At 37.9% G+C, this 10003-nt stretch overlaps 1 protein-coding gene across 22 annotated transcripts in view; it reads left to right on the top strand.

Moving 5' to 3' along the window:
• Window positions 1-1959: 1959 nt before the first annotated feature.
• Window positions 1960-10003, top strand: part of LOC136847979 (palmitoyltransferase ZDHHC20-B-like) — a 110984-nt gene continuing 102940 nt past the window's right edge. For 8 of the 22 annotated variants that reach the window (XM_067120137.1, XM_067120032.1, XM_067120070.1 and 5 more), the window contains exon 1: window positions 5822-6144. The gene's annotated coding sequence lies outside the window, so the exon portion shown is untranslated. Of the gene's footprint in view, window positions 2069-4090; window positions 4165-5638; window positions 6145-10003 lie in introns of those variants that run through there. The other 14 variants (XM_067120058.1, XM_067120079.1, XM_067120088.1 and 11 more) reach the window with 11 other exon arrangements.

Genomic DNA, 10003 nt, shown 5'->3' with positions numbered 1-10003 from the left:
GATCAGTGATCATCGAGTGTGTTTGGTTATCTTCCGGATGTAATGATACCCCTAAATAGTTTTCAGGTGAAAGAACAGCGTTGTACAAGAGATTAGTTATCAACGGTACAATCTTATCTAATCTTTTAAGCAAAGGAAAAACTGTGTTGCTTATCAGTGACAACTGGCGTGGAGTAAAAGTGGGTCCTTGAAGATTTAGAGACAGGAAATTCACATTTATTTTGTAACGGAACGGCCGCAAAAACAAACAAACAAACAAATCGCTACGTTCATCCAGCACTGCTGAAAAAAGGGTGAAAACTGTGTGCAAAACTTCCATATTATCAGCAATCTCCTTTACCGGCACGAAAAACTAATAAAGTGTGTCGATCATCCCACACATCCTCATTCTGCCTGTTTCCCTCGTTTCCATTCCAGTATCGCACACCATCTATCGAACTCTTGTCTCGGTCACTTCTCACCCTGTTTCCCGTCACTTTCGTATAATACACACTTTTCACCATTCTATACCTCTACATTCTTTTCCCACGAGAGATTATGTGTGTGTAATACTCAGCCTTTTTCCCCGTTTTGAGAGGGTAGCACCAAAATGGCAGAGCCTTCCGGTTCCAAGCTAAGTCTTCTTGGATAAAGGTACTAACCTCTTGCTCTTTTCTTGACCCAAATTTACAGTGCAACTCATTCAAAGCTGGGTCGGCTGGTAGGCGCCACTAAGGCATCGAACCTTTCATCTAAACTGGCACACTAGACCTTTTGACAACTTTGTACAATATTTTCAAGATAAATAAAACTGAATAAGCATGATAGCTCCGTGCATTCAGTATGGCACTGGGGATGTGAATGTGACTTGTTATTGTTTTAACCATGCTTTTCCTTATTTCCTTGTCCTCCATCAGTACATTAAGGTAGCGCGCAAGGTAACACCCACAAATGTCATCTCTAGGGGTACGCTGCTAAGTATTTAAATTAGCCCCCCATGCTCATGCTGTTTCTAAATATTCACCTGAAAGGTAACTTTTTTGTCAGCTCAGAGCTGCATGTATCTATGAATGATAGCAGCCTGACTTACGCCTGTTTTGCCTACATATAAAGTAAGTATAATGGAATAATTTGACAGTTCGATGCAAACGTCGGAAACCGCTTTGCACATTTACCAAATATTTCATATTTCATGAATGTTTTGAATTCTTGTACCGGTAAGTGGTGAAAGAAATATGGAACAGGAGTAAATCAACGACATATAAATATGGTAATGAAGTACTTGTTGTTGGAATGATAGTAACTTAGTACAAATGTATTTAGTGATGCGTCTTTTTACGACACGCTTGTGTAAAAACGTCTCGGCTACGATCTGTATCGAATTCACTGTAGCTTTTCGCATTTTACGGCAATGAGACTAACAAAAGCTTGGCGTTTACCTCTCACTTATTCCGAGGACGTGTAAGAATCGGAAAATTCTGTATTCCTTGTTTCGTATATGTCTATATATGTATATATATTGTATATATATATATATATATATATATATATATATATATATATATATATATATATATATATATATGGAGGAAGGAGGGTTGGTGGATGGTACTAAAGCACTTGAATTTTCTAGAGGAAATGGCCCTCAGGTACCACATGTGTCCTTACTAATTTACAAGGCCAAATGGGTCACCGTAAGGAAACTGGTTTTGCACTGACATAACCCATTATTACCAAAACATGATTATACTGGAATGCTTCAAAACAACACACGATTAAAAATGGCCACTCCGGGCTTTCCTAGAGCAAGAACCCGTGCCAGCACAAGGCTGGCTTAATCTAGTACGAACGAACCAAGGCTCCTTCAATGACGGCAGAACATTTTGAAATCAACGACGAACATTGCAATGCGTTGGTAATTGTCCCTGGTGGCCTTGATAACACTATGTGGTGTATATATCCGCTTCAGATAAGCGAAATATTAGGAGTGTGTGTTCTTAGAACAGACTGTTGCCGCCAAGGTTCTAAAGGCTGTTCTACTTAAAAGCGCTTTCGCCATTTCCTTTACTTCGATTTACTTCACTTATCGGTTAGTTGCTTTGTTTCTTTTTTATTTATTTGACAGACTGCTGTCTTATCGATGAGCATTCTGTTCACTGGAAGCTCGCTTTACAAATGAATGGCGTTTTAGTTTTGTTCCTTGTGAATCTTAACTCATTTTGAAAAATACTAACTTCGGGAGGGTTAAGCCAGTTAAGCAGCATGCCAAACGTGTTTTCCCCATTTCGCGAATCGGCAAATAGAAACTTCCTTATGATTCTTTAAAATAAGAATGTATTTGGGAAACACGAGGACAATACTATAATTAATATATTGCTAGAAGTAACGTAGGAAAATTTTAAAAGACGGACCCCCGTGCTTTAGAATCGTGACAAACTTTGGCGATATGTAAAATATAAAAAAACTTAATTATTAAAAGAACACCAATGAGCCTCACAATTAATGAAAATGTAAATTATATGAAAAAACATTCCAAAATTATGAATGACATGACGTGTGAAAAGGTGTTAAATGGAGTTGGTTAATATTTAAACTGATGATTTAATTTCCGGTCACATACTTCGTATATGATAATAACTCATCGCTTAGAAAAGAAGCCTTAAGTCTAATCTCTATTGTTTATAAGGAAAAGAAAACCAGGAAATACCACAGAGGATTATAACAGGTCAAAGTCGAAGGACAGGGTATCCACAATCAGCGAGTTACCTTCGAGAAACGTAAGCATGTCAACAGTGAAAGGAGAATGGTGGTCCCGTTTTTGACTGATTTAGTTGGTTCACGCATAGGGGCTGTTATTTCTAACGAGCCACGTGGGTACCAGGATAAGTTAAGATATTGTACTGATTTTGGGGTTAGGTAGTGCCAGGTTTAAATGGTTATTTATAATATCACGGGGAGGCGACGTGGCCCATCGAGAGCGAGCTTGGTGGAGAAAGGCTTTGGCTACCAACTCCACAATCTCGCGGCCCGATGTGCTGTCTCTCCCTACAATACGTGTTTTCCACACGATCGATTGGTTTTAGGTTAAACTGGCCTTGTGCCAGCGTGTACCCTTGCTTGAGGTCGGCCGTAGTGCGGTAAGGTGTCAAAGGGTATAAGACGTCTGGTGTGGACCACTGGATTCTCAAACGTTTCCAACATCATACGATGGTATGTGATTGATTTTTACTTTTTAGTTTTCTGTAAAGAAAACTATTGTGCCGTCTTTGTTTGTCCGTCCGCACTTTTTTTTGTCCGCCCTCAGATCTTAAAAACTACTGAAGCAAGAGGGCTGGAAATTGGTGTGTTGATCATCCACCCTCCAATCATCAAACACCAAATTGCAGCCCTCTAGCCTCAGTAGTTTTTATTTTCTTAAAGCTAAAGTCAGCCATAATCGTGCTTTTGGCAACGATATAGGCCAGGCCACCAACGGGTCGTGGTCAAAGTTTCGTGGGCCCCGGCTCACACAGAATTACACCGAAACCACCGAAAGATAGAACTATTTTCGGTGACCTTGATTATACGCCGTAGCGGCTGTACAGAAAACTCGATTGCGCCAAAGAAGCTTCGACGCATCATATATTTGTTTTTTCTCCCTCACAATACTATCAACCTTAAATTTTAAATGTTAGTTCCTGTTGTTCAAGAGGGCGCAAAAGATGGTTGGAATGGTTCACTTTACACTGACGTTCCGTTATGTTAGGAAAAAACCGCCATGTGCTTCATATTATGCAGTTATTCATTTGCAAAATCAAAGTCTTTTAAGTAAAGCTTTTCGGTAGATTTTAGGTCTACAGTAGCTTCAGATTGCAGGAACTAGAAATATGAAAATAAGTTTCATAAAAGCTGCAAAAATGACAAGACCTTTGAGGCTGGGGAAAATTCAATTCTGAGGTTACAAAAACTTCAATATTTTTGTGTTCGGAAAAAAAAAAATGCTAACGCGACGCTCTCCCTAAAATGACGCCATCATTAGGTTGCATTTGTTAGGGAAGGTTTCCCGGTTGGGCAGACACCCCAGAGCTCTCCCGGGGAAGGAAGCCCTGGAGGGAAGCCCCCAAGCTGGGCAGAAGCCGCTGGGCTCGCACTGTGAAGGCTACTTCAGAAGGATTCTTCATTGCTAGATTGAACCACTTTCAGAAGGTTATTATTATTATTATTATTATTATTATTATTATTATTATTATTATTATTATTATTATTAGGTTTGATCAATATATTTTCAAAGAACAGAACATAAAATGTTCAACGATTTTTGTTTGCTTTGGAATGACATCTGAGGAACAATCATATTACTGACAGAAAACATAATGTGTACTAAATGTGACGCAGCCACATTTCATAAGACATTTCTGCTCTTTTTAAGAATTGTTATATTTTCGCGTACGTCTACCGGTCAACCTACGCGGAACATCCTGAAATTATACATATTCTTCCTCATTTAAATTGTTTACGAAAGCTATACGAATTATTATCAGCTTGGTTAAAAATTTATTGCTTATTTGTTTCGAGAATGATGAATGAATGCAAAAGCAACTGAACATACGAACAAAATAAAGTTCAAATTTGTTGTGTACATGTTATATCTGAATTCACATTCACATGTGTGCATGAATGATGTAAATAGTATTTTAAACAGAGTTAATAAAGTGTTCACATCTAATACAATTGATTATGATTTACTGATCCTTAGAAATTTTTGTGTGGGTAATATAGGCGTTTCCAGGGAGTGATAACCTACAAGTGGGCATCCGAAGAGTTCACTTGTATATATCAAGGTATAGCACTAAATTTAACCGAAGCATATATGTGACACTATCGTCATGTGAACAGTTTTAAACGTCTCCAGATAGTTAAGGGATATGCATTGTCATTTAAATTCTTCGTACAAAGTTAAGTAATGATAATGTAATATAATTATTTATTGTCAATTATACAGTAAGTGGGGAGCTAATTGTCCGAGTGCCAGGCAATCCTTTGCTACCCCCTGTCTATAATAATAAAAAAATAAGCCAGAATATATATATATATATATATATATATATATATATATATATATATATATATATATATATAAAACTATTGGAGGGAAAACTATTCACCAACACCTGGTACTTGTACTGTCTCATCAAGGTCAAAAGGAAAAAAATATATATATGATAAATGAATCATAAAAGTGATAAATCATATACTTATATATGTCTCATATATATATCATATATATAAATATATATATATTAGTAATAATCATCTTTCAACAAAGTCAACAGTAGTAATTATAGCCTTTAATTGTAAATATATATATAAGAAGAATAAATGTGTATCTTAATAGCCATAAATATCTCGGCGATTTTCCTTACAATTTGTCCTAACCCAACATGTGTGACCTGGAATCCCCCCTAGCCCCTGCCTTGATCTACGCTTACTGTGATACAGTATAACCATAACAATAACAATTGTTACCATCAAGTATTATAACTTCCAGAACAATACGGTAAACTATAGCTAGACACAATAACTATTGACGGCGACGTAAAGACTAACAACTTTCGTTCAATTTCCTTATACAAATGCAGTTTCCAAAGCTATTTCCGTCCCATAACTCTCCTTGGGAAACAGATGAAAAACGCCCTCGGAACTATTTCAAGTTTTCTTTACAAGGAGGTTGATAATATTGAACATATCGTACTATATAAGAAACAGAATAGTTTCTCTTTTCCCCAAGCAGTTCCATTACGGATGAATGCAGGGTAAGCGACGGAAAAAGCCCACAATTCCCCGATCCTTTATAAAAGAGATCACAGAACCATTTAGCGTTCGGTGACTCATGGACTTTATTGCAACAATTGTTTTTCTCGTATCTGTCAAATGCGTTCGAAGGAGGCGACGATGCGTCTCCCAAGCATGTGAACTTTCTGCCGGACAATTAATGAAAAAGTCCCCCGTGAAATAACGTCAGAATGAGCGGCGTCATGGAAGAGTGACGAGATTGTTGGTGGTGGCGTCTTCTTATTTCTGCTCTGGATGGTGAGAAGAAGAAGCGGAGCCCTCGACGGTATCCTGTATCCTGTACGTCCTCGATCCTAGTCACAGAGGCTGACATTAGGCTTCAGTTTGGGTGCCGTAAGTGCTAAATATGTTTTTAATGTGTTTCCTTGTAGGAAAACTGTCTTTCGATCTTTCAGAGGTCCGTTAACTCGCGTAATTCGCCTTAGGTAGGATAGCACTCGTGAGGAAGGTTACCAGGCTATGTATCCCTAAAGGTGAGCTAAGGCTACGCTAGACTACCCCCAGCAAGGCTTGGTTTAGGTTATTTTTAGGCCTAGGTACGTCAACCAAGCGAAAGACTTCCCACTCAAAACATTTGGTTTTAACTAGGCTGTAACGTCGCCCCATTCGATTCTTTATAGCCTAGAGTAGGTTATTAGGTAATCCTACAGTTTAGGGGTCCAAATTCACTGCTCCCTTGTGTCTAAGTTTTCCTCCATTTTTCGGTTTCTTCTTTCGACAGGTCTTCAAAGAAGTATATTTGCTACAAAATGAACAGTTTATGTGTTTACAGAAGCAGAGATTGTTATTGTTAGGTAATCCTACAATTTAGGGGTCCAAATTCACTGTTCCCTTGTGTCTGCTTAAGTTTTCTTTCATATTTTCAGTTTCTTCTTTCGACAGGTCTTCAAACAGAAGTATATTTCGTATAAAATGAGAAGTTTATGCGTTTACAGAAGCAGAGATTGTTATTGTTAGGTAATCCTACAATTTAGGGGTCCAAATTCACTGCTCCCTTGTGTCTGTTAGTTTTCTTTCATATTTTCAATTTCTTCTTTCGACAGGTCTTCAAACAGAAGTATATTTGCCAAAAAAAATGAGCAGTTTATATGTTTACAGAAGCAGAGATTGTAAATAAAACAAAGGGAATAAAGTGTAGTGTGCCTGCAATTGTGTCTGTGGAGTGAGAGTTTAGGAACCAGAACCAGGTAGGAACCTGGCACTGGCTCTTGCTCTTCAGCAGCCACTTTTTGATAAATATGAAAAAATTAAAAGTTTATCTGCTTACAGAAACCAGAGATTTATGATGTTCTCAAAATTGTGTGGGTCCGTATCCCCTAAGACATGTTTTTGTTCATGTTCTCTCTCTATTGCCTTTGTGTTTTTACAATTTCTGCTTTTGTAAGCAGATAAACTACTCATTTTTTCATTGTTTTCCAAGATTCAATAATGTGTGTGCTGATCTTGTTTGCATAATGCAGAATGTAGGATTACCGTTTCCTAACCTGGGTTATCGTAGGTAGAAATACATGAGAGGTCAGCCCCTTATTTTTGGTAATGTAAAGTTTGGCCTACTAGCTTATGATACTGCCAAGCTAAATACATTAAACATTTTCTTACTGGTCACCAACCTTTTTTGGTTTATTTGGTATGCAGTAGGATGGTTTATACAGTTTGGTGATGTTAACCACTTGTTATTATGTTTCCCCATCCTTGTTTAGTTCCTCATTGGACGGGATGGTACCCTTCTCGGCTAGCTTTCTGCTGGTCCCGTGTTCGATTCTCCAACCAGCCAATGAAGAATTAGAGGAATTTATTTCTGGTGATAGAAATTCATTTCTAAAGCTATAATGTGGTTTGGATTCCACAATAGCTGTAGTTTCCGTTGCTAGGTAACCAATTGGTTCTTAGCCACGTAAAATAAATCTAACCCTTCAGCCAGCCCTGGAGAGCTGTTAATCAGCTCAGTGGTCTATACTTGACATTATTCTGGTTAAACTAAGGTATTTACTTAACATATATTTTTGGTAATTCTTTGGCCTGAGAAAATCAGGGGAAATTTAACTTATAGGGGCTCCAGTGGGAAAAGGGTTTAAGCCTAGGTTGAGGGGTGGGGGATAACCAAAATTAGGCTAGTGCACCAGTTGGAAATACAGGCTATATGTATGTCAAAGTGTAGGCCTAGTTGTTAAAAAATACATGGTTCATTCATATCAACAGTTGCCTAACAATCACCCAAAAATGTAATATGCAGGTTCATTCATATCAACAGTTGCTTAACAATCGCCCAAAAATGTAATATGCACATACAGTGTTATGAATGTGTGCACATGTAAGGATACATCTTTACCTAACCTAACAACCAAGTGTGCCAAGCCCTTACATGGTTGGGGCCCTAGACTCTTCTTCCCACCTAGCCTGACCTAGGGTAATGTGGAAGTCATAGAGTAACATAATGGCATGCACTCTAGCTTAACCTTTCCTAAGTAACTTAACCTAGTGTGCCTTGTTGTTGTCTGTCTGAGGTAGGGGGAGGGTTAGGGCCAGGATTCCATAGAAGTTATAGAATAAAGTATATTGATGCATCCTCACTTAACATCCTTTAGGATGTGGGGTCCATCCTAACCTGACCTTGAGCACAATGAATCATAAAAGTAAATTACAGATATACATAATTGCTTCCTTTGTTTCTCAAAAATTTGGTATCTTGCAGATATGTTTGTGAATGTTTAGTGATGAAACCATTAGTCCATGTCTAGGTGTTTTAACTCTTCTCCTTCCTTGTTTGTGGTATTCTTCTCCAGTGTGATCATCTGGTACTGACTCATCTTAACTCATGGATAACCTAGTCAAATTTATTTTGCCAATTCTTAATGTTGACTTGTGGGAAAGATGTAAGGTGAGCTGATTATGTTTGTTGCATAAAGTGTACAACAACAACAAATCCTCCCAACTCTTCTTTACTTGACCTAGCAGTTTTTGCTTGCAACACTAGGCAGGCTGCTGCAGCAAACAGTGTTTCATTTTCTCGTATCAGGTTTAATACTACCGCGTTTTCTAGGAGCTTTATCTTTGATACAAGTAATATGTGGAATAGTTTGCATAGTGCAGTTGTGGAATCTTCTGATGTCCAAATGTTTAAGCAAGGACTAAGTGTGTTGATGCTTTATACTGATATCTTCTGAATTCAGGTGTATCGGTTGAATTTTATTTTCCCTCATTTATTTTCCTATAACTTGTCTCTTCCTGCAGGCTGATTGTTTGGAGCCTGTATGGTTTATAGTCTCTTGACTGTCCATCAGGGTTTTTGGCTGAAGATTTATAGAAAGGAAAAGCCAAGTCTTTCACACTTGGTCGTAATGTCCAATGGGGATATTCCAGTATCCCCCATAGCATTTCATTTACAGGAGTACATACTCCATAGGTTGAGAAATCACACTTATCTTCTTGTCTCATTCCCAGTCCTGGTAATTGATTCTTTTAGGCAAGGTGTGTACTATTGAGGAAGGCATTTATCAGGGGAAGGGATCAAGCATTTTTATCACATTTAATGTAAGATTCATCAAAACTATATAAAAACATTTTGCCCACGAGTCAATGTTAAATTAAAGAAACTGCCATGAAATCTAGTAGGAATCTAGAAGCTTTGGTTACTTATGCATAAGAATTTATGAAACTTTATTGGGTTGAAAATAGTAGTTAGTTATTACATAACAGAAAATGAAAAAGCTTCCCTAAGTGCTCATGAATAGTACATGTACTACAAGTGCCTGTCATCTGCCATTGTCTAAGAACTTAGCAGGAACACATGCAAAACTAGGCAAATATTAGAGCTAATGATTTTATTAACCTATAACACATTCTCCTCTGTATCTAACAATAATGAGGTTCTTAATGAAACCGGTAATTGTGAATTGGGAGAAGAGGTATAATTGAATGCTGAATATGAGTGCATCCTAACCTACAGAGCCACCTAACCTAACATGACTTGGGTGCTGGGTCCTTACCTGGTCGGGAAGTTTTTTGGCCCTTCCTCATCCTCCTGATTGGGAAGGTTTTTGGCTCTTCCTCGTCCTTACCTGGTCAGGAAGGTTTTTAGCCCTTCCTCATGTCTAACATGTTTTATAATGCCATGAAATGTATAGTAGTAGTATAAATGGCTATATCCCCCTTTTAACATAAGAAAATTATATAACATTAGGCTACCCTGACC

This window comes from Macrobrachium rosenbergii, chromosome 2 (genome assembly GCF_040412425.1).
Source record: "Macrobrachium rosenbergii isolate ZJJX-2024 chromosome 2, ASM4041242v1, whole genome shotgun sequence".
NCBI lineage: Eukaryota > Metazoa > Arthropoda > Malacostraca > Decapoda > Palaemonidae > Macrobrachium > Macrobrachium rosenbergii.
The sequence above is the reverse complement of the archived record's forward strand: the minus strand, read 5'-3'. Positions and strand labels throughout refer to the sequence as shown.